Source organism: Rhamphochromis longiceps, linkage group LG2 (genome assembly GCF_057381845.1).
Source record: "Rhamphochromis longiceps isolate RC_006_pf linkage group LG2, R_longiceps_female_GT1.1, whole genome shotgun sequence".
Classification (NCBI taxonomy): domain Eukaryota; kingdom Metazoa; phylum Chordata; class Actinopteri; order Cichliformes; family Cichlidae; genus Rhamphochromis; species Rhamphochromis longiceps.
In genome coordinates, this window is record NC_140558.1 from 6,602,066 (window position 1) to 6,620,681 (window position 18,616).

At 38.5% G+C, this 18,616-nt stretch overlaps 1 protein-coding gene across 1 annotated transcript in view; it reads left to right on the plus strand.

The window, feature by feature from the left end:
* rxfp1 (relaxin family peptide receptor 1) overlaps positions 1-18,616 on the plus strand; it is an 89,049-nt gene that overhangs the window by 45,822 nt on the left and 24,611 nt on the right. The gene's annotated exons all lie outside the window — the stretch shown is intronic.

Consider the following 18,616-nt stretch of genomic DNA (forward strand, 5'->3'; position numbering starts at 1 on the left):
CACCACATTTTAGCAAATGAATTTCAGTTTCTGTTCCTAGGCAGACATTAAACAGTACCAGCTAATAGACAAATAACCTATTGACAAATAAGCAACAAAAACATAACTTTTTGTATGTGTGTCTTGTTTTACACAAATGTTAAACTTCCTCTCGTAATTTAATCTGGCTATGTAACAAAGGGTTTATCCCCTAAAGCCTTATAATCTCTGTCTCCATGTAATTGTAAACAAACTGCTCTTGCTGACACTGATCAAATCCTCTAGTTGCCTAAGGATGAGGTTTTTCTTTTCCTGCTGAAGGATCATAGACATCACAGTTGTGTGCTGTTGGCCACAGTTAACAGTTTTGGGAAAAGCCTGTTTCACTTTAATCACTTTTTTATAGATGCCAAGGGCAGGATTAGAAATGAGTCTAGTCCATCACCATATATATTTATGGTTTTTACTTCATAAATGAGTGGTATTGTAAGTTAAATGAACATTTACACATATGTATTGCTCTTAGACTCTTTGGTTATATTTGAGCTTTTATAGTGATAGTAATTTGGGGGGGGGGCATGCTATCTATGTTTTAATCATTCTGATTAAACCTTATTTTGTGAGGTAAACTCAAAAGCTGCTTGTTCTGTCATTCAGCAAAAGATTTTATTTCATACACAACCAATTATAAAATAAGCAGTGACCTTCATGTTTGACTCCAGGCAACAAAGTAAATAACCACTTGTTGTAACTAAGGAAAAAATGTACAATAATAGAGAAAATGTTTAGTCTGATGAGTCTCAGTTTCTGGTGTGAAATTCAGATGTTAGGAACTGAATTTGGTGTAAACAACACGAAAGCATGGATCCATCTTGTCTGTATCAACAATTCAGTGCTGGTGATGTGATGGCATGTGGGAGGTTTTCTTAGTAGACTTTGGGCCTCTGAGTAACAACTGGGCATCTTTCAAATACCACAACTGGAGACCATGTTCATTTTTTATGATCAGAGTAAACCCATCTTCTGATGGCTGCTTCCAGCAGGAGAGTGTGCCATGTCACAAAGCTCGGATCATCCCCTACTGGTTTCTCAAACATGTTAGTGAGTTCACTGCACTCAGTTTCCTCATGGATTTGTATCATGGATGTGCAACCAACATATGCATAGCAACTGTATCACACTATCATGTTTCTATAGATTAAAACCTCTGAGGAGTGTTTTCAGTACGTTTTTGAATGTATGCCACAAATAATTCATGTACTGCTAGGTATCCAGCCCCAGTACTAGTATGGTGTGCCTAATAAATTGGCCTGTGAGTGTAATTTAAAATGTAACATGAATAATAATAATAATATATGAGCAATGAGAGAATAAAAGCTCAAGAATCAAAACCTTAACATAAATATTTTTCTTCCATCTGCTCTTAACAGTGCTGTTCGAAGCTCTCGGATGATGTATAAACAGTCTTCCACTTCTATTGTGGGCTTGAGGGTTTTTTTTAAACATTACGTCAGAGCTGTATGTCAGAGTTTGTGGAACATGAAAGCAAAAGATTCAGACATCTGAAAGAGGAGCGGTTGTTTTAACTCATGGGAGTGCAAAAAGTAGCGGACATGGGCTCAAAGTGAGGAGGATAAAAATGGGTTACAATGTTTGTTTGGTTTTTTGGGGAGGGGGTTTGGTATATATTTCAGGAAAAGGCTCAGAGAAATGTCAGGTTGAGATTATCAGAGAAAACATTGTGTCATCAAAGGGCTCTAGGCTTGATTGCAACAACCTCTTCCCAGTCCCACATGAAAAAAAAAATTGTACCCATTTATAACTACTATCAGAACAATGTGCCGTATATACAATATGACAAACATATCATCTGGAATACAGCTTACTCCATAAACAAATCAAGTTGTAAAGTGGTATTAGACTGATATGTAACAAGCAGATGTGAAGCTGATTAATTGAAGGGTGCTGTTTTAGTAGGATTTGTTTTTTGTTACAGCCACAGTGAAATTCCCTGGAATGTAACATCATGAAGGGTTTTAACTCGAGTAATTTTTGCCACTGCTAAATCAAGTATCATTTTGTTCCCCCTAACTTTATTGCAAAACAATAAAAAGTAATTGGAGCAAACCAAAACAACTCTTACATTTCAGATTTAATTTCCATTAAACACTTAATACCCCAAGTTAATAAGAATGCGCAGTGTGTAATTGTGCTTGATGGCACCCTCTAACTAATGAATGTGCCTCAGTGTGATCTAACGAGTTGCTGTGAGATGGTGTTGTAAGTGCCAAATGAAGATCTGTACCAGCAGCAGTACACTGATGGATAAATAATAAATCATTTTAATTCCAAAAAGATGAAATATCTTGAAAGAATTAACAACAACAAAACTGATGGGCTATTGCTACAATGAAGCTCAGTGTACAGTTTGATGATGCTTCTGTTGCTTGTCCTTGGATATGTTTGTTAATCTTTTACCCAGTATTTAATTTGGGGGTATCACAAGGAATGGAACTGTTAAAATAATTTTGATGCTCTGGGTTATAAATAAATTATAATAATATTTAGCTCATTACTTTTCTTATTTGTTTTTATTTTAATTACATTTTCAGAATAAAGTAGTTCTCCCCCAATAGCTTTTTTGGGGTGGATATTTGGAGGTTTTGCTCAGTTAATGTGAGGCAAATCATTACTTTGCTTTAATTTGAACAAACTGGCAATATAGTAAAGCCCTTGCCATCCTCTGTAATGTGATTAATTAACAACTGACTAATATTGACTCAAACATGTCGCTCTCAGCATGCATTGTCTTGTTAGTCATGATATGCACACTAACAATCCAATTGATAATTACTGACAAAGAACACATAGTAAGTAAGCTTGCTGACTAGTGAGTCAGCTGCATTGTAATAAATTCACCACTTCTCTAAGCCATTGCCAGCTTATCTTAGAATTTCTGTAATCATTTACCATCAGCATCTCCAGAGGGAGACATATTGGTTGGTGTGTACATGTACATCTCTCTTACATCAAAGTTCATTCTTTAGCACATGGTCGGATATATAATTACACCTTAAAGTGCAGTAGTTACATTGTTCAGTCACTTCCCCACTCAAAGTAACGATGCCAATGCAGTCACTGACCCCCGGTGTCTGAACCCACAATCTTATTTAAGTATTTGTATTTGTTTGGGCAGCAGTACAACTTAGCATTCAGTGCTGTGATGTGTTAACACTGTGTAATGTAACACTTTACCCACGAGGCAGCTAATGTTGCCAAGGGGTGCTTTGATTTCTTTTACCATTATTTTTTTTTCCATATTTCTTTTTACTTCCTCTTTTTGCTGATAAAACCCTAAATTGGCAGTGAGGTGCAAAATATGTGTGATTAGCCATGGTGGATATTTGTCTTGCTTATACCAAGCAAGACAAATACCCAATTTGAATTATATATATTTTTTCTACTTTTGAATACTAGATGCTCATCAATGCAACAGGTATTTTAAGTGTGAGTAATTGAATTCAATCAATCAATCAATCAATCAATCAAGGCTTTATTCGCCACGTGCAGGTTGCCCTGCAGTGAAATAGGACACCCCCCCCGACCTTACACACACAACACAGACATCACATGGGGATACAGGTCGGAGATCGGTAGCGTTACAGAAAAAAAACACTGAAATATACACTACAATGGGAAAGTACAAGAGGAAAAAAAAAGGAGAACTCTACTCATGCTGGGCTCCTGGGAGGACAGCATGAGAACAGAAAACCAAAAAAAACTCCTCTGCACAAAAAAGTACATAAATGTCCACAGCACAACAGTATGGAACACGTGACAAGCCACAGGGTCGGGTGGGGGGTGAGGAATAATCCGAAGCAAACACAGCAGCCATCCAGGCTCAGACCCGCCGTGTTCCCAGGAGGGAACAAGCATTGAAGGCGTTTGGAAAGGGAGGGGGGATGAGTGTATATATGTGTGTGCGTGTCCAGAGTTCAGCTGAGACAATGTCCTTCGCCCTGCTAGGCTAGTAAACAGTCTTCCAGCCAACCCAGGTGGCCTTGCATGGAATGGGAAGGAACAGACTAAACACAGTCGTTATCAGGGTGTTTTTGTTCGGCTCCAGCCTTGAGACCGCAGCTGGCTCCGAAAGGGTATCCGCATGAAGTGATGGTGCTTTTTACTTTAGTGCGAACAGCTCATATGAATTTCAAAGCAGTTCTACAGTCCAACACTGGTCTCTCAATCTCCCATTGGAGAGCCGCAAGTTATCCAGTCTGCACTCACAGATCTTATTCTCAGTATTCACGGCAGCTGTAGCCTTTCCAAGATCTTATCCGTGCTGCACTCAATGAGCCCATTTTGAGAAACTCACGCCTCTTCCCATCGTTCCAATCCCAGCGGGCAGCCTTGTAGGGGTTTGAACAGCCGGTTCCACTTTCTTAATTCTTCGATAAGTCAGGGCCAAGCCAGCTCCGATCAGCCAGGACCCTGTTATCATGGTTCCAAATAGGTAGATATCTTCAGCACTCAGGCTCACCCAAGCCCAAACTTCTCGTTGAGAAAGGGGTGTCAATTGCATTTAGGGACCAGTTGATCAAATCCATAATTCCTCTTTTAGGTTTTAGAGAACAGACTGTGAGAGAGTGTTCCAGGGAAAAGTAATACAAAAAACACGAGACTAGACAAGGACATAAGAGGCTAAGCAGGGAAGCTAAGGGAGAGGAGGAGGAGGAGAGGAGAAAAGTGCGACCGCCTTCGTCAAGAGCAAGAGCAGAATTTAAGAGGACACTTGAAATTGGTGAAGTTCCACAGCTTATCCTTTTTAGCAACAGGTCCCAGAAATATTTTATCGCTTATTAGCTTCAGTTGAAACATCATCCTGAGGTGGATCATTTCAACATCATTTCTGGAAGGTGCCACATGAAACAAAAACCTGAGCTCTGTAAGTCTATCATTTAGACATATTCGTCATTTGTTGCAAACTCCAAATTAATTTAGATTTTTATTTCGTTAAACTTTCATGCCAGTGCTCCAGTTTGCTGGTCTGATACCAGGTTAATCCTTCTTGAGAAGATCAGATTGAGTCTAATATGAGCAGGCAGACAGAATAGTGTTCACCCTATGGAACATCTGATTTTAGGCACGTCTTTGATACAATTTGATTGTAACACAACGGATCAAAATGAATCAAAAGTTCCAGGTAGGATTAAAAGTGTCTTGAGTTATCAATGTCAGTGTCCCCACTCTCCTGCTGAGAGATAGAACTTGCACAGATTCAGGGTTTTTTTTAACTGACTGTATTAACTGTCTGCTTCAAAGCATTATGCGTGTAGAATAACACTCTGCCCAATTAAGCATTTACGCATTCAAAAGCTGCATATATGCTTTGTTTATGCTGTAGCTCTCTTGAGATAGCCACAACTCTTCTAAAGATCCTATGATTTTTAAGTGTGCACAATTATAATAATGAATTGTTACGCATGTCCTCTGAAGTAATTTTCAATCCCTGCCTATGCTACCATGCTGCGGAGCTAGTTCCTTTGTCCTACCAATTACCTAATTACATGTGCTTGGCATCACAGGTAGCAAATAATTAGATGACTAGAATCAAAGCCACTAAAGACTCCATGTCGTGAGAACCTGAACTAAGGACTGAGAGCCACCACTTTACTGTGTAATTGTAATTCAGGGCCAATGCTGCATGCAGCAATGTAGGTCAGAACTGTTGTTTGAAATCATACTTCTGTACCTTTTGAAAGCTCTTGAACAAATTCATTTTAACACATTCAGTCGTAGTCTGTAGAGGAGCCTCTAAAGTAATTCTGCCTTCTTTGAGAGACTGACAGATGGTTGAAAAAAGGGGTCGTTATCAGTCAGATTTTTTATTTTTTTCCTCTAAGTCCAGTGTTTGTATCTGCAGGGTGCCGCGTGTGTCCCTTTGAGTGACTTCAATTTGTGCTTTCACAGATTGCCTCTCCCTGCTTATTTCATATCATTGTGACTGTTCTCTGAACTGCAGTGGCTCCATTTGAATTATTGGTCTGATTGAGCATCAGTCTGTTTGTGCTTTTTAGCTTGTGTGTATCATCATGATCATATAATGAGTCACAAATTAATCTGTTTTGAAGGCCAAGTTCAAAGTAACTCAGTCAATTTTTCCCAATTTCACTTCCATGGTTTATCAAACGTGGAAATTCATAATAATTCATACATCTATAGTTTTCTTCTAAGAACTGAAGTTTTGTCTGAAGAAATATTGCAAACATAGTTTGGAGTGGATGCGGTATCAATGTTGTATTCTACAAATGGAAATTCTGATATTCATTTTTTTGATGGACGAATTTAAAGAAATTTGCAAACTTTCAACCAAGAAATGTAACCAGTTTTTATGGTACAGATATTACAAATTAAAACTTTTTCTAATGCAGAACCCAAACACAACTGTCCTGTCATTGAATGTTCTTGAGCGAACAACGTGAATCTGAAAAGAGAATCAAACAAAGGCATTGTAATGCTATGAAAACAGGTTCTAGTAATAAAAAAATAATACCTGTGCATGCTTTAGCTACAGTAATATGTTTAAGGAACATGGTTTAATTAAAAAATAAATACATATTCACCTTTCTCTCAAGTTTCACTTCCACACACAGCATTTACATTTTCATTTGCTCAGTTAAACTGTGTATCACGCTACAAAGCTTGGCTAACATACCGATATATTATAGCAATCCCTCATTTTTTCTGCTTCTCCATTTCTGTGTATGTTCATGCACTTAACCATTTGGATTTCCATCAAGTTATAAAAAGAAATGCAAGAAATCAAGGTCATATACTTGTTTACCAGGTGTTCAGCCTCCACTAAGTTTAGGTATGTATAGCATGCTCCTTGTTGTATTATAAAGTATATATATTTTGGGAGCTTGCGAATTGTTTGGTTTGCAGCGTTTCATAAACACCTTGGTAATAAATTGATAGTTTTCAAGCTTATCTTTTTGCACAGCTTTCCAGAGACATTTTCATGTTTCTCCTTTGCCTCAGTGCTTCTTAGCACATTCTCTGCCTGATGGTGAAGTGTTCCAGTAACCCTCCATCTGTTTTTTCAGTGGGTGGTGAGAAAGAAAGAACTGTTTGGTATGTCACATTGCCCTTTGTGAACACCCCAAAAGACACTGTAATGCTTTTTCTGTCATCTTGTGTATACTTGACGCAAGTGTCCACTATGGATGGGAACTGATAAGGATTTAGCGATTCCAATTCCACTATCAATATCGCTTATCACTTCAATTCCTGGCAAATTCTCTTATTGATTCTTATTGGCTCTGTTTTGAGAGTCACCACTATTGCTAAATGTTATGACCCGGCTCTGCTATATCTGAGTCACTATTTGTGCACAGTATTTGCATGCTGTATGGTCAAATGTTTGGGCACACCAGAGGTATTTCCCCCTTTTGTTCTGATCACTGTTGGGGTTGTAACTCAAAAAAAGTATTATACATATTACTCAGAACTCTTTTTTTTTTTTTTTTTTAATTTTAAGTAATGCAGTACATGATTACGCCCATGAGAAAGTAACTTGTTTTACTACTCTCTACTTTCACAATTCTCCATAAAGAAGTTCAGGGTCTGTTTGCTGGGCTGGGGTCAGCATTAACTCAGCTTTACCATCACTCTGGGTTCTCGGCTAGCTTAACTTTAGCATGCTGTCTGTGCAGATGCTTGCAAAGAGCTGAAGTTGTGTTAGCAGCATTATGTGGTTCTTTCTGTCCTGAAGTTTGCTTTTCCTTGTCGTGCTCTTGTACTTTTGTGCATTAGAAAAAGTAAAGCCCATATCCACTATGCAGACTGTGCCATTATTTTCCTCCTCTTCCACATAAACTAAAATCAGCTGATTGTAATGCAAGTTCAACCGGAACCAATAAGTGGGATCGATATGCCAGCTGACTAACAGTTCCAAGGAATTGAACTCAATTCACATCCCTAGTGTCTGCTGAGTTACTATTGTGAAAAAGGAAAAATATATTCTTCAGAGTCATGTTTTAGTAAACAAAAATATAACCCCAGTAACTCAGTACATTTGCCAATCTGAATTTACTATATCTGAATATACAATCTGAATGTTGCTCAACTCAGGTAAAATGCAGGTAAGCATATCTGCTTTATGTTTGGTAACTGTAATCTTTAGACTGTAAACTTTAGAATAGATTGCCCAAAACTATGCATGCTTGAAAAGAGTTCCAGTCAACTACTGGCATTATGAAAATGACCTGACCCTGATGATGCACTGTGAAAAATGTGAGTTACTTTACTTGGGGCAGGGGTGGAGAAGGAGTGTCTCACGATTAGTCAATTATATAAGACCTTAATAAATATTGTGGATCATTTTTAGTAAGAAACAATGATGTTTTAAGTGTGGCGATTATACTTATCACTCTGCTGTGAAATTTAAGCTTGCCCTATTTTATAGTTTATTTGCTGCTCTTTGTGCTTACTGGGTTAGTAGAAAGTCTGCTGTTTATTTAGCAAACTAAGTTGTCTGTCATTTCTTTCTGCATAACCAATACACACATGAACATTGCATTGACATTCTGCTGCAGGTGTCAGAACATAATGCTCTCTGGAGCCAAGGCTTAGAAAGGCGCTTCTTTGCAAGTGTCTGGTAGCTGGGCTTTATCCCATGCAGGTTAGGCTAAGTCTAAATGAGCCACATGTGTTCTCCTGTGGGTCCATCCCCCATGGGAGAAACATGGTTACATTTTGCATTGGGTCACAATCAAAGGCAGACATCCCAGAACAAAATTTTTAAATTGTATTGTACTATCAGGTCTTCTGTCATATTGTATGTTTTGGACAAGGTGACAGCTTTTGACCACCTGTTAGCAGGAAAGGAAGCTGTCAACCAGATGTGCCAAAGCATGTAGTTCAGGTGTGTGAAGCCCTAGTTTTGCAGGTCTTCAACTCTTACCTCTAACACAGCCTCAACAACATTATGACGGATGCTGCTAACATTGAATATAAGTGGACCATGTTACTATGTCTATGTCGTCTATGCTCTCGTGTCAGGCGCTTCAGTAGATTCGTGCTATTAACAACGGCCGATAGTTTTTTCTCCCCAGGACATAGCTTACATATTACTGTAATGTTCTTGTCTGCTTGTTTCAGAAAAGTAAAGAGACGGGAATATGTCCATTTCTCGCTTCAGCCGAGTCCGACATCTTCCGCTTTAGAATACGACTATGCAGCAAACTGGCGCGAAATGACATGCACCTGCACTACAGCGATGTTAAAGTGGCAGAGTTTACTTCTACGTTTAGAAGACAAATTATTGAAATTAAATAATGATATTCAGCGAGTTTAATTATTTGATAATGTAACGCAAGTACATTGTAAGTAACTGTAATTAAAATACCTAAAAATGAACAGTAATCAGTTACTCTACTTTTTCAGTGCAAAAGTAATTTAATTAAAGTAATGTGTTACTTAGTAACACGTTACACCCAACACTGGCTGAGACTATACAGCAATGGAGTAACTAGTTGTGCGAACTACACAAAACTGTGGCTTAACTCTTTCCCCCATAAAGATGACATTTGATGACCTCCTCTGCACCTTTAACACTAAGTTTTGACACTTATTATATATAATGATAACTCCTCAGGCTTGGCAGGACCCTTGCGTGCCTCCTCCTCCAACTCCGGCTGGTGACGTATATGAGCCGGTGGTGGGCCTGTCGGTTGTTCAGCGGCCCTCCTCTTGGGAGGAGGAACGGGTGCAGGCCCCGGGCACCAGCTGCTCCTGCCCGAGGAGTGGGGATGGGTGCGAAGGCAGGCTGCGTCCTGGCTGGTCTCACCCTGGAGGTTGGCACAGGTGCCGTGCAGTCAAGGGTCGCAGATGGGGGTGGCGATTGTGTCACCGGGAACCGATCTGAGCTGCCAGCCTCTCGATCATCTGCCTGCGGCACTCAATCTGGTCCTGCAGTCCACCATTTGGGCCAGCTCCTTCCCTGTCTGGCCCAGTCCTGGGTCTGCCGTGCTCCTGTCCCACGGCAGACCCATCCACACATTCATGCTTTTCAGCATCTTGTTTTTATTTACCAGTACACACGTGACCATGCTGCACCACATATATCAATATATACACTTAACAATCTTGTGTTTGAACCAAATGGTGGACAACAGAGTTGTTGGGAGATTGCTTCGCTTGTGGGACTGGTAACTGGTACTAGCAGGCCAAGCAGAGTACAGCTCTCACGATGGCTGGATCAAAAACTTGAATGTGGTTTGACCAGGATGCTTCCTGGTCACCTCCTGGTGAAGTATTCTCGACATGTCGGACAAGAACAAGGCCCTGGTGCAGACTCAGGAGAGGGTGGAGAAATAAATTGTTTCTTAGCTGGATTGGGAACATGTTTGTCCAGAAGATGTGGGAGCTCATCAGCTATGAAGAAGAAAGTCTGAGCATATCATCTTAGACAAAAACCAGGATCCAGATAAGGGATGGATGGAGTAACTATTTAGTAGTCCATTTAACTAATTTATCTGTATTTGTCCAGAGTAAATTACTACGTTGATGGAACAGAATACGATATAAACACAAAGAAATACCAAAATAGTCTTACAAAATAAACTTACTCTCAAAGTATAAATATTATTTTGCATAATTTGCATAGCTGTGCAGAATTCACTGTTTTCTACCCCAACAGGGCAGATTAAAGAAATGATGCAATGTTGTAGAAGCTCAAATTATGCTCAGCGACTTGTGGGTTTACATCATGTTGTAAACAGCCCTTTAAAGGATTAAATAGAAACATTCACATCGCCTTTTGTACTGATTTAGCTTTTCTGAGCTTGGAGTGTTCATGGACACTGAACTCTAGTTACAAAACACTTTATAATCTGACTGAGCTAGAATACAAGAGATAAACACAAGTCAGTGGCTGATAGAGCTAAAGTGGATAGCTTCTCCGAAGGGATAACATCTTTCAACTTGAATAACTCGCTGACCATCTGGGTATTTGGCATCCCTTGGCTTCAAGCTCAAAGCTGCTTTCTATACGTACAATAACTGACAACTTGTAACTGAAATTAACACATGAACAGTCATGTGTGGCCAGGATTTAGGCTGAAGAAAGTCGATTTCGGAGGCTGCCTCAGGCACCCCTTACCAAGCTTAAACTAGAAGACGTCTGCAGTAAATACATGATTATATGGCTTTACTGATTTTTTTTAATTATTATTTTTTACAGTACATTGTAATTTTGACTATTTAATTTAATTAATAATCATTGCAAATAAATAAATAAATAACTGACATTTTAAAACTTTAAAATTATGCTTTTTTGTAGGACATTTCTTTGTAAATGTGATAGTGTTTAATGCCTAAATCTGGTCTTTTTGAAAATGCTGCACTACTCTAATTTATTTGTCATAATCCTTTGCCATATTTGAGCTCTTACAGTGCTTGAGGATCCGTCAAGCAGTTTCTAGTTGAACTTTGCTTAATGCAGCATTATAATGAAGACAGAGATAAATGAAGAGCTGATAATGAGAGCAATCAATATGAAAATCAATACTGGTTTGAGTTAGCAGTCTTATCTTGATCAAAAATGAACAAATCGTTAGAGGAAATTGTGCTTCAAAGGCATCTTTGATCATCAGGAAATAGATTCGTCCAATAATAGTCTAAGTTTTACAAAGTTTTACAAAGTCTTACACAAAACAAAAACCAACTCAACAGGTGAGTAAAAATACCAAACAGGCAACAGGATATCACCAATTAAAACCATAAGTCACTTCAGAATCACATGCCAGTTATGGAGTCATGCCATCTGGTTTCACAGTTCTCACCTTATCAAAAATTATTGCCCTTCAAAAGACAGCACAATCTGCACTTGTAACAAATGTCATTATAACTTTGTCCTCTTCAGATTGTGAGACTATGTTATGAGTAGTGCAGTGCTGTCTGCCTTTACCTTTTGTAATTAAAGTGTCTTTCAGCTGTCACAGAAGCCACTGATAGGCTGTGGCATCAATTTTCTGCAGCAGCTGTATAATGTTGAGTGGCGAGCTGCAGCACAAGTGGCAAATTAGCTCATTAATCTAATCTCAAGCCGGAAACTCATATCCACAGCGCCATAGTGCGTGATTATATGCACTGTGGCGCTTTAAATTATCCCTATAGAGCTCTTCGCTCTCAGATGGGGGCTTACTTCCTGAGAGTTACCAGTGGGAGGTAAACTAAAGCTATCAGGCTCGTCTTCTGTGGTGCCAGCTCCTAATTTTGGTTTTGGAGACAAACATACTCTTGACTTTTAAGATTAGGCTTTAAACTATCAGGTGGCTCCTTAATTATGCTGCTATAAGTATACACATGCTTTTTTTGTGTGTTATTCCCCATGTATTTAAATGTCACTACTGCAGAGAAAAAGTAAAATATTTTCAGTCTTTTGAATAGAATATCAGTCTTCGCTCCAAGGCAAGATTAAAATGTCTTTTTTTTTGTCCCTTGATTTCTCTCTCACTCTGATCCATAGCAAGAATGACCCAGAAAGTCATTAAGTGATTTCTGCTTGCTGGTAATCCTATTATCAATGTCAAGCAGAGTGGCTTTCTCCTGCATCTGTACAGATAACTTATTATCTGATCATTGTTTGTCCTGAAATTTAAATTCTTTTTTGGCACTTCCTTGAAAGTATAGTATACTGCCATGTTCAGCGACATTTCTCTCAGTGGCTGTGAGTTGGGTTTACACTTGCACCAGAATATTTAATCAGAAGAATTACCGTTTTATCAGCAGATACCATATCTTTATGGTACAGTTGACAGTAGTCACTTTATATTCTTTAAGAGTCTGTATTGAAAACAAACTCTCTGCAGAGTTCCCTTCAGCTTGGAAGCCATTATTCTTTGGAAGTGCATATTAGCATATTTACATCAAGACAAAGAGCATAAACAAAAATATTGCAATCAGAAAATTTGATCAAATTGTTTACATGTTAAAAAGTTTCTGTAGTTTAGTTCATAAATAGTTTCAATGGAACCTTTTTATTCTGTGTGGGCTTTTCACATGCTTTCAAATCCCTCTGTTGTTAAGTGTTCAAAGATGAATAGGTAGCACTTGCAAAAGACTTTGCTCAACTACTTCCCTGAAGTTTTGTGCAACTGCTACCTGTTTATATTTAGAAACCCAAATTGGAGTCATATATTTGTTTATAATCACGGATGAATGTACTAGGAAAGAGCATCTTCTTCACAGACTAAATTAGTGCTCTGAAATTATGTTGACATGTACAATCCATCAAAACTTCGTTGCAGACAATACAGTACATGTCAGTATCATTTGTCTACAGCTGCAGCCTTCAGTAATCCTGCCAGAACCCCAAAAGTGCTCAGGAAGTACTTGAAACGAATGACAAAATACCACAAGACACTGAATTTGCCTCCAGACTTCCCGTATTTCAAGCCAATTTATCCTCATTCTGTCTTTCAAATGGTTTTCAATGTTTGCTTCATGGAACAGCCTAAAACCCAGACATTTTCAAATAATCTATTTTTAAAATGCATTTTAGAGCCCCTCGCATTATGTAGCTCAGGTGCTTCAAAATCTTGATTCCATATAACTTACTGTGACAAATACAGCAGATGGCAAAGTGTAGCAATTAGCAAAAATAATTACCAATAAATAATATGGTAATCTAACTAATTTCTTTTGTGAGAAAATGTCAAAATGCACAGCCAGTAATCACAAGAAATAAAAAACAGATGAGATTAGAAATCTCTAAGAAAAACAAAAGGTCTCATGTTGGGGTTTTTTCTCTGAATCACTCGGTATGTGATTATTACTAAATCCCTTCCAACCCTGGCCAGTAAGTAGACAATCAACCCAATTATTATGAACGTTTTAATAAATTGTTGTTGTTGTTGTTGTTTTAATCATATACCTGACTTGTATCGCATTTAAGTTATATGGGATACATTCAACAGAGAGGGGAGGCTCTTTTACCTGCCATAATTTGTTCTTCTGGTTCACTAATCTCTGCAGTTAAATATTAATACATTTTATGTGGTAAATAAAATACTTTTGCATGCTGATTGAAATTTTTACCACACACATGACAACAAACAGGCATTGTTACATTTGGAACCATAGCATAACCGGCTTAACTGTTGTCTCTAATAGAGACAGGAAGGCAGAGGATGCCATCTAAAATGAGCAGATCATAATCCTCACAGGTTATGTAGACCTGTATAAATGGTGCGCTGCATTTGAAAAGTGTCTGTAAATAATATGCTGTTATCTAGTGTTTTGTGTCACTTTACTCTCGACATCCTTTCCTTTGCTCATTATTTGGATTTTGTAAGTTTTGTATCCAAACACACATGTGCTAAAGCTTCTCAATTAGAGAACTCTTCTTTTATTGCAGCTGCTTTTATTATAGCTCATGGACGAGTCACATCAATTGCTCTTTGTGAAATTTGCACTTCACACAAAAACTGCTGTGAATATGTGTGGACCTCCTACCTGCTTTGAAGTGCTGCTGCCCACTGAATTGTAACATGCTAAACATAAATCTTAATGGCACAGTGTGGAGAGGTTTCACTGCCCCAGTACTGTCTGCTGTTGCTTTGATCTGAAACCTCAGTGAGCTCTTTAGCACTGCTGCCTAATCCTGGTAGGTTTCTTCTGTAAATACTGACTAAGAAGGCAAGCAAGAACATGTTTATCAATTTATTTAATTGTGTAAATATATTTATTCTTGGGAAAATTTGTTTTTTTTAGAGGGCTCCCTATTCTTCAAACATGATGGCTCAAGTTCCAAATACTGTCACATTTCAAAGAAACATATCTAATAATCTCTTACTATTGCAGAGCATAGTATAGACCAGGGGTCGGCAACCTGCGGCTCTGGAGCCGCATGCGGCTCTTTAGTCCTTTTAGTGCGGCTCCGCGTGGTTTGGAAAAATAAATTAATTTTTTTAAGTAATTAGCTGAAGTATATTTTATTTATGTTAATTCTTTTTTAACTTGTAGTTCTAAATTGGAAGATTATTGTGATATTGAAATATAAATATAAAATTATATTCTATTAGTTTTTGATCGCTCAAAATAAGTGTCACACTCGCGGAAGCCGGTATACCCGCCGAAACGCCGTGCATTTATCGAAACTTTCAACCCCAGGTAGGGGGTCTTCGGATCCACATTATTTCAGCAGCTATTCTCCACCGTGAACTATGTTAAAAACAAACACCGCTCACGCCTCACAGATGAAAGCTTACAGTCCTGCGTAAAGATGAAAGTCACTTCGTACAGCTCCGAAGTCCCATTGTAAACATATCACGGCAGACCCGACGATGTTTCCATGAACATGCTTTTCAGCATCTCTTTATTGACCACTTTTCACACACGGTTGCTATACGTATACAGCCGGTGTTAAAGCTCACAGCCCGACACACCAACACAACAGCATAGATAGCACAGACGTTAAGGTGGCGAGGTGTGATTGCGGGTGCCGCTCAGGTGCATCCGCATCCCCTGCAGCGGCGTTGCAGACCACGCCCCGCCACACACATTAACCAGGTAAAATACATATTTAGGCAGAATTTTGCAAATATCTATTTTTCATTTTTCAGCAGCATAGTGCTTTTTTTCCAATTATTTTTTTTAAAAGCCAGGTCAAGGCTCCAAAAGCCCAAAGGCGATATATCTGTGGTGGCTCACAACAGTTTTTGTTTGCTGGATCATTTTAGTTCAGCTGTGTGTCTTTCCTTTTGTTATATTTCTTTAAGAGTTCAAAATGTGTTAATTACATAAATAAAATGTAATTTTCTCTGTAGCACTTCCTGGATTTAAGCAGCACGCCTTAGTTGTTCACACAAAGCATAAAGGTAAAAAAACAAACAAACAATATATACAGTGTTATCTTCATTTTAGATGTCAAAAAGTATTTGCGGCTCCCAGTGATTTCTTTTGCATGGAAATCGCGTCCAAATGGCTCTTTGGGTGAAAAAGGTTGCTGACCCCTGGTATAGACTCAAGGTGTAAATCACAAGTTACTGATTTTAGTCAATGCTTTGCAACAACTATGGCTTTGTATACAATCACACAGGTGTCGGTGATATGTTATGAGATTTCATAGAAGATTCATTTGGATAAAACCATTTACTGTATGTCTCAAACACAATATATAACCATTGAACTGTGCGATAAAAGAGGCAGCAAACATTCGGAGAGCACGTTAACACCAAATTTAGATCCTCGTGATAACTAGTATTTGTAAGGAACTGTGCCTTTACAAACAATAGGAAAATATTCACCTGTTATTGAATTTCATATGTTATTGAAGTGTCTAAACTAAAGATATTTCACAATATATGCAGTCTTAATGCAGAGGAAAAAAAAATTAACAGTCAAATACTGATTGATGTAAAATGCATATTCTTAGCTTGTGAAGATTATTTGATTTATACAGGAAGGAACTGGATGGATGGGTGGATGTTTTACTATGACCACTAAAACTGAATGTTTACAGGATAACATTTAAAGGGATTTATGTGGGGGTATATCTTCAAGATAGTCTGAATACCTTACCACTGTAGTTGTGAAGTTATTCAAATAAAACTTTGTGGTAGTTATTCTGAGCAGAACTTGATAAAGTATTATATCAGGGGGGATGGTGGAAGCCCAACTCAATCAGACGTAACAGCGGGGCTCGCTGGTGTGTTTATGGAACGGACCCAAAAGCAGACATGGAAGAAAGGAAGTGACAATAAACAAAAAGCGAGCCTTTATTACGGGGGATACAAAACAGAAAAATGGGGCAAAGCGGAAAACTAAAACCTAAACTGGGAAAACTAAAACTAACTATCAAAATGATGACAAAAGACAAGAACATGAAACTGAAGGGGAACATGCGAAAACGTAAATGTGAAATAATCCCAACATGAGCATTAATATGTACCTGAATAGTAGAAAGCAGAAACTCTGTGACATAATGAGACTTGACATAAGGACAAACAGACGACCCAATGCTGAACAGAGGAAGACAAGACAGACGACTTAAATACACAGTAATAAGAAGAAACACCTGGGGAGACACAGCTGACACAAATGAACCTGATGCCACAGGGAAAAGTAAAACTAAACACGCTGGACATGGAAAGACCAGACTCTTCAAAATAAGATAGGAAACATGGAGAGACGTGGACATGAAAGCACAGGCAGAACGAAAGTAAAACAGAGGACAAGATAGACTTACACAGAAGACAGGAAAGACACGTAAACAGGAGACATGGACAAACCAAAAACTAGAATAAAACTAATAAATAAATAAAATAAGATTAGCTATGGCAAAAGAAGTAGTGAGCATGAGGTCTCTGTAATTACTAAATTGGTCATTCTTACTTGTGGTCCGAGGGCAGGAAGTGAGGAGGTCAGTCTGCTGGCAGACACACTTCCAGAGTAGGAATAAGAAGTACAGCAGAGAGTGGGTGGGCAGATGCAAGTCCAGAAGGTATGGAGTTTCAGGAGCACCGTAAGGCAATTGTAAGCACCTTAGGGCAACTGTTGTGCATTACTGAATTGAAAAAGAAGCCAGGAATTAGGACTGGTTGAGAGCTGAAGAATCCACGGGATTAAACTGGAGAGTCTTCTGATGGGTGAGAAGATTGTAGGTCTGGGATTCTAAACAGGATGTGAGAAGCAGGAGTTAGAACAAAGCAGGTTAAGGAAACCAAAGACAAAGAATGGGGCCAAATAGTACAGCCTATTGAGGAATCAGATATTACTGCACAGCCACCTTGTCTGCCCTGAATCCTGACAAATATTTAATAGAGAAAATATGCAGTGGTTGATATCAGTATTTATGGATACTCTGTTTTTTCCTGCTTATCCCTGAATAAGCAGGAAAAAGATGAGGATGGATGGATGTTTTTTTAAGTAGCCAAAAAAGTTGTAAGGTGATTTCAAATGAATTTTTAATAGCTTTCTTTTGTCACAACAGCCTGTGTCAGTTGTACTATGTAGTGGCTGTGGGTTTTGTTTTTGTTTGTTTTTTTTTGGGGGGGGGGGTTGCCTCCAGCCTGTTGGCTGCTTGTTTGTGCAGTCACATTGCAGTTTTTTTCTGTTTTTTATACTTACAGCTGTGGTTAACTCTCTTCTTAGAGCCATTTCTTTATTTGTACCCATTGACCTTGGGTCTGTACAATGAAACAACTGAAGGATACCCAGAAAAAAAAATCTGAACTTGTGAAATCTGAACACCTTCAAGAACATTCAGAAGAAGATAAATAACGCAGGAACAAACATCCTGCTATGTAATATAGACCACTGGTATGGACAAGGATGTGCAGATGTTTCCCAGAATGATACCCTGAAGTGATGAATTAATTCAAATTGTATGTCAAATAGCACACTAACTATAATTACAAATAGTGCAACCACTTATGTGTATTTATGTGATCTATTCATGACCAAAAGGTAGCTATAAGAAAGTGAGGATGGGGTGGAGTTACGTAATTGAGGGATGCTGTAATTCTGTAATTGTATGCCATCTTGTCAATGTATTGGCTTTTCCACCTCTTTAGCAATTTGTGGCTTAAAGGGAAACTGCAAAGGGTTGGCAGAGTTGATGTGATAAAAG